This window comes from Octopus bimaculoides, chromosome 8 (genome assembly GCF_001194135.2).
Source record: "Octopus bimaculoides isolate UCB-OBI-ISO-001 chromosome 8, ASM119413v2, whole genome shotgun sequence".
NCBI classification, from domain to species: Eukaryota; Metazoa; Mollusca; class Cephalopoda; order Octopoda; family Octopodidae; genus Octopus; species Octopus bimaculoides.
Genome location: NC_068988.1, coordinates 91917998 through 91925202, shown reverse-complemented (window position 1 = coordinate 91925202; position 7205 = coordinate 91917998).

Below are 7205 nucleotides of genomic sequence, written 5' to 3'. Positions count from 1 at the left end.
TATATATATATATATATATATATATATATATATATATATATATATATATTGTGTATATATATATATAATACATTTGTGTGTGTCTTTGGCTCCCCGGTGCCAGCCATTATTTCGTGTGCATGTGTCTATGTATGTTTGGTACCCCAGGTCCAACCATAATCATGACTTAAGAAAACAGACCAAAATTACCTCAATCACATTATTTTCGACTAAAAACTAAACCCTCTAACTTGGACTAGTTTCAGTTATTTCCCTTGTTTTGTGCTCTCCATATTCTTGGTTTCTTATTTATTGTACAGTTTCTCTTGTAAAGAAAATGTTTTCTAAATATATCTGTAAGTATACATGTGTATAAGATATAGTATATATGTGTCTATATATATAAATATGCGAGTGTGATAGTGTATATATATATATATATACACACATGTTTGTGAGTATGTGTGTACATATATATATAATGCCTATAACGTGAATATATGTGTGTGTGTATATATATATATATATATATATATGTATATATGTGTGTATATATATGTGTGTGTGTGTGTATATATATATATATATAATCGTATGTATGTATATGCACACAAGTATACAAATACATATTTATAGATGTGTGTGACTATATACATATATATATACTTGTGTATATTTCTATAATTTTACATCTCTACAGCACACCATTCAGTAATGAGAGACTGAACCTTTCCCCCCTCCCCCACCTAGCAGTGAGTGGCTTAAATGATCTCTTGTAGTGATGATAGGAGATACCTGTAGTAGTTGTAGTAGTAGAATAGTACTAATGTATCCCTCGACCCACCCGACCAACTTATTCCGGCCTCATCTTCCGACATGTTTGTAAGACGAGACTTGCTCTATTCTAAGTATTTCCTGTTGTCCAAATACTTGCTGATGTACACCCAGGAAATGTACATTTTAGGAGGTCTTTCACGGTTCTCTTCGAGTAGGAGTTGTTACTTGGTATGGCTCTTGAGATGCATTGGAGTGGAGCTTCCGTGTAAGAGGGAGGACAGCTGGGGTATTTTCTATGAAAATGTAACAAGGGGAATAACTCTGACACTGACAAACATGTCTGTTTTAGTTTTAAGGTTTTTGTCTTTTCTCTCTTGTCTCCCTTCCCCGGGGGTGCCCTTTTAGTAGTGCTAGTAGTATTGGAACTGTCTGGCTGGATGGTAAAGGGGTCAAGTCAACGTAAAACAGAACCGGTTTCATTAGGTAGCCCTCATTAACCCAATCACCCACTAAAAAAAAAATATATATATAAGGACATTAAACACTTCTATTTTTTTACTCATAAGTTTACTGGCCAAGCTTTGCTCATTTCTATGGCTCTTTCTCTTCACTTCAGACCATCCACTTGAGTTCATTCACTGCAACGTAGACTGGACAAAGTAAACTCCAGGTATATTTTGGTCATTTCATATTAACACTACTTGACCAATACGACTGTATTCATCCGGCGAAACTCTTCAATTCAACATGTCTGGGCCGAACTGATTAGTAATAATAATAAGTTAAATTTCTCTCCCTACCTGGATTGAATTTGGGTGAATCCTGGCAACTAGATGCAAGTCACTCTTGAAATTGTACACTAAAACATCAATAAACACAACTTGGAAATGTATTCAATGTTTTCTTTATAACTCTGGCTTTCACTTTTGAAATTATCTGATACATATATGTGTGTTTGTGTTTCATTTCTCAGATTTTTTTAATGGTGAATTAGCTATTGTTGTAGGAGGAAAGTTTGATAAAATATTGAAGTGTGCTAGTTTTTGAGACATCCTTAAGTATTTGATTTATTCTGGTGTACAATGTACTTATGAGGGTGTGTGGAAAAGTTCCTGGCTTTAAGGGTATTGCGAAAGGCCTGGTTGGAGGCCCTACTTTTCTAGCTCTTTTGCAGGGCTTAGAAAAATTGAAGGACTGCTGCTATATATGTGTGTGAATCAGAAGGTAATATGTTGAATAAAGTCATAATTAAATGATCTTCCTGTATTTACTTTTGTCTAAAGCCAGGAACTTTTCAGCACTCCCTCGTATGTTTAGTTATTGTTATAGTATTTAGCTATATGTGACTACACTCATGTTTTCAGGGCTTGTGCATCTTCGACTGATGTGAGCGAACTTGGTGTATCTGGATCCAATTTAGTCTTTCTCTTGATACAGGAAGAAATTTGAGGGAAATTTGGAAAACGATTTCTCAAAGATTGAGTAACCAGCCATTGACTCCACTCTAGTCTGGTTATACACCATACTGTTTAGTGAGTACTGTAGTACAATCTGGTAGTGGAGGCGCAATGGCCCAGTGGTTGGGGCAGTGGGATCGCGGTTTCGTTGTGAGTGTTTATTGAGCGAAAACACCTAAAGCTCCGCGAGGCTCCGGCAGGGGATGGTGGCGAACCCTGCTGTACTCTTTCACCACAACTTTCTCTCACTCTTACTTCCTGTTTCTGCTGTACCTGTAATTCAAAGGGTCAGCCTTGTCACGCTGAATATCCCCGAGAACTACGTTAAAGGTACACGTGTCTGTGGAGTGCTTAGCCACTTGCACGTTAATTTCACGAGCAGGCTGTTCCGTTGATCGGATCAACTGGAACCCTCGACGTCGTAAGCGACGGAGTGCCAACAACAACAACAATCTGGTAGTATACTGTAAAGTAGTTTGGCAGTGTACTGTTCTGTCGTCAATTCCACCCCATTACGGCCACTTAATTTGATGAGAGTTTGTCAGGAGCAAAAAGATTAAGTAAATACCATAAAACATTTAGTTCAACACTCCACTGCTTTTTATTTTTGCGGTTTGCATTGTGGTAGTGTTTTTTTTTTTATCACTAAACACAGTACTATTAATTTGCTTTGTTCATAACATAACTACTTCATGTTAGATTGCAACTTTGACTAAGCTGGCTGACAGCTCAGACTAAACTTAAAACCTCAGTGATACCGGCTTGGTAGATGAGACAAGGGAAGCTCCACATCAGTCACAGGCAGCATGCAGTCTGTAGGACGTTGTGAAGGATACATCTAACAGAAAATTTGCTTGAATTTTTTTTTCCGTGATGCTACTTGCTTAATCATGAGTCATGTCTCTTGTGCCTCTCTCGTCCATGCCTGCTTTGCTCGGTCACTTGATTTGTTAGAAATACAACCCAAATGTCTCTCAAATCACACCCACAGTCTATGTGGCAAGAATTTCAGTGTCATTCATACTGCAATTCTTACTGGAAATTGAGACCAGGACAACGTTTGTGTGTGTATGTTGGCATAGATTACAAACCCGCTTGCAAAGGTTTCACACAAATATTCAAGAGTTAAACATGGATAGAGACCTGGCTGCGTAGCTAAGAAAGTCACTTTGTAGTTGTGTGGTTCAGGTTCGATCTCACTGCACTGCTCTCAGGAAATGTATGTGGAGTTTGTTAGCTGTGAACTTAGTAAAAGATCGCAGTATGTGTGTGTGTGTGTATATATATATATATATATATATGCATTTGTATGTTTTTATATATATATATGTGTGTGTGTATACTATAGGGGTTGGACAAAATAATGGAAACACCCTAGCATCATAATTTTGAAATATCTATAAAACCATCAAAAGCTTGTTTATTTTTATGTTTTCGGATTGCTAGTGTTGCTTAATATATTTTGCTAAAATTGCTGTTTCTTTTCAGATATCATCAGAAGAAGGTAATTAAAATTCATTAAAATGACAGATCTATCGGACTTTCAAAGAGGTCAAATTGTTGGTGCTCGTATGGCAAGTGCTAGCGTAACGAAAACAATCGAAATGTTTGGTGTATGAAGAAGTACTGTCTTGAAAGTAATGACAGCCTTTGAAAAAGAGGGAAAAACCTCCTCGTCGAAACAAAACTCCGGAAGAAAACCAAAACTTTCAGATACGGACCATCGGACTCTTAACGTGAATTGTTAGAAAGGATCACAAAAGTACACCTCCCACAATTACTGCAGAGCTTAATGACCACCTCGAGAACCCAGTTTCCACAAAAACTGCTCGCCGGAAGGGCTGCAATAAGAAGACTACTACTTTCAAAAACAAACGTTGCAAAGCATTTAGAGTGGAGTAAAAACCTACAGAATTGGTCCATAGAGCAGTAAAAGAATGTTATTTTCTGGGACGAATCATCCTTTACTTTATTTGCGACCACCGGCCGAGTATACGTGTGGAGACAGCCAAAAGAAGCATTTGACCCAGACTGCCTTCTAACTGTTAAACATGGAGGAGAACCTGTCGTGATGATGAGGGGGGAGGGGCTATCTCTTAAAAATCCGCCGGCCCAATGGGTTCCCTTCATGGCAGAATTAATAGTCAAGACTAAGCATTTTATCTGATCAAATTCATCCTATGGTTGCGGAACGGTTTCTGGAGGGGAACAATCTTTCAGGATGATAATGCACCAACTCACACAGCTAAAGTTGTTACTGAATGACACAAGGAACATTCTAGTGAAGTTGACTATCTTATCTGGCCACCACAGTCCTCAGATCTCAATATTATTTAACATTGATGGTGCATTTTAGAAAAACAAGTAAGGAGTCGATATCCTCCACCATCATCACTACAAGAGCTAGAAGCTGTTTTAGCTGAAGAATGGACAAAAATTCCTTTGGAAACAATTCAAACTTTGTACGAGTCCATACCTCGTAGAATTGAAGCTGTAATTACTGCCAAAAGCGGTCCTACTCCATATTAAAATAAATTTGTTTGAAATTTTAAGGTGTTTCCATTAATTTATCCAACCCCTGTATATAGGCACAGGTGTGTGTTTGTAGTATGAAATTTGCTTTCCAACCACATACTTCAGTCGTCTGCGTAGTACTTTGGGCAAGCGTCTTCTGTTATAGTTCCAGGCTGATCAAACAAAGCCTTGTGAGTAGATATAGTAGACAGACTGAAAGAGTACTGTCGTATGTATATGTGTGTGTTTGTGTTTTCTTGTCTTGAGATCGTGTGATAGTTGTAAATGATTGTCACTCTCATACTAACATTGTCATTCATTTCCAATATTTTGCGAGAGCATATCTGACCATGGGGAATAATTATCATGCTTGGAAACGAGGGCTGGCAACAAGAAGGTTATCCGACTGTAGAAAATCTGTTAGTCCCATGCAAGCATGGAAAAGTGGACGTTAGAACGCTGATGTTGTTATAAGTGTGACTGTAATATATGTATTAATGTTTATGTCCTTGTGTGTGTATATGTATGTGTCTTATATATGTTTGTGTCTGTATCTTAATATGTAGGTTCAGAATATGCCTCAAGCATGTCTGAAATTGTAAAAGTTTGTATCTATTTATGTTACTGCTTAACGCTGTCGACCCGTATTTTACTTACGGTGACCCGTTGAATAGCGCAACCAGTCATTTATCGATGACAAGAATATCAATAGAGGGACCTGTCTCTCGTGTCAATTCGCAGCATCAGCCTTTCTGGTCTCTGTTGCTGAAGAGATAACCAATCCGATATACATGCATCCAACTGTCTTGTTAGGGCTCGCCGTGAGCTGACTCCCTATATTTACACCTTTTTGTCTACAACAAGAAATTTTCACCATGGCAAAATACAGTTAATGCCTAAAGCATATTTAAACTTGTAACAAGTTTTCGTGTGTGTGCTCGTATATGTATGAATATAAATATGTGCAGGTATGGCTCTGTGGTCTTGGATTCAGTCCCACTATATGGCACCTTGGGCAAGTATCTTCTACTATAGCCCCGGACCGACCAATGTTAGTGAGAAGATATAGTTGACGGAAACTGAAAGAAGCCTGTTGTACATGCAGAAGAAAAACACAAAGAATGGAGAATTATACATTTCTTTAATTCGCTTATTCGCATTTCGATCAGAATGGCATTTTAAAATTTTGCAATGCAGTAATCAAACATTAATCGATCGATCGCATACATCGCCGACTAAGATTCTACTGAGATAGAGAAATTGAACACCATCCTATTCTCATCAATGATATACCACACTGATTGGAATACATAATATTTTAAGGGAGGTAGTTGTAAAACTAACAACATTTGACCAGCATCAAGTGTGAGGGTAATTGTTCAGCAGACAGGCTAAGGATGGTAGTTACCAAACTATGCTAGAATTATGATACTTAGATTCGGCTCAATCGTCAACTTGAATGTTTATGGCAAAACTCCTACTCTGTTCAAACTATCACTAACCAAATCAAATAGAATATATATTAGCGACAGAAGCAGTATTAATATCGAGAGGTAATACGTATCCCCACTTAAACGTGGATGTTCTATTAGAACAAACTTTACATTTACTGAATCCCTTCGAATATCTAGCAAATATATACTTCGATTAGAGGTTGTGTTAACCTCATGAAGGGATGGTTTCATCCAAGGAAATACTGGTTCAATGCTTAGTGTTTTGGGGGAGCAAATTTCCTTAAAATAATAGGTATATACATATATATATATATATATATATATATATATATATATATATATATATAAGAACATATAGTTTATATTCATATAAAAAAAAAATAGAGATTGGGAAGTTAATAATTGTTTATTATTAACAGTAAATTAATCATCATCCCTTACAGCTGTTTTAATTAATGCTCAGTAAATTTTAAGTAAATACTAAATTTTATATAACCTGAGTATATCTTCAGAGGGAAAAACTATGCCCTTGGATGTTTTATATGTGTTTATGGATTCATTATAGCAGACTATAAGGAATTCATAAACGCATATAAAACATCCAAGGGTATATTTTTTCCCTCTGGAGATATGCTCCGGTTATATAAATTTAATATTTACAGTGTATTAATTGAAGCAGCTGTAAGGGATGATGATTAATTTGCTGTTAATAATAAACAGTTATTAACTTCTCATTCTCCATTTTCTTTTACACATATATGTGTGTGTGCGCGTGCATGTTTGCGATTGCTTCTCACCACTGCTTGACAACCGGCGCCGGTTTGTTTATCTTCCGTAACTTAGCGAAGTGCCAGGCTTAAAAAAATATGCACTGGGGTCGATTTATTTGACTATACCCGTCAAGGTGGTGTTCCAGTATGGTCGTGGTCCAATGACTGAAACCAGTAAGAGATAAAAACGATAAGAGATATAAGCGTGTGTGTGTGCATATATATATATATATATATATATATATATATATATA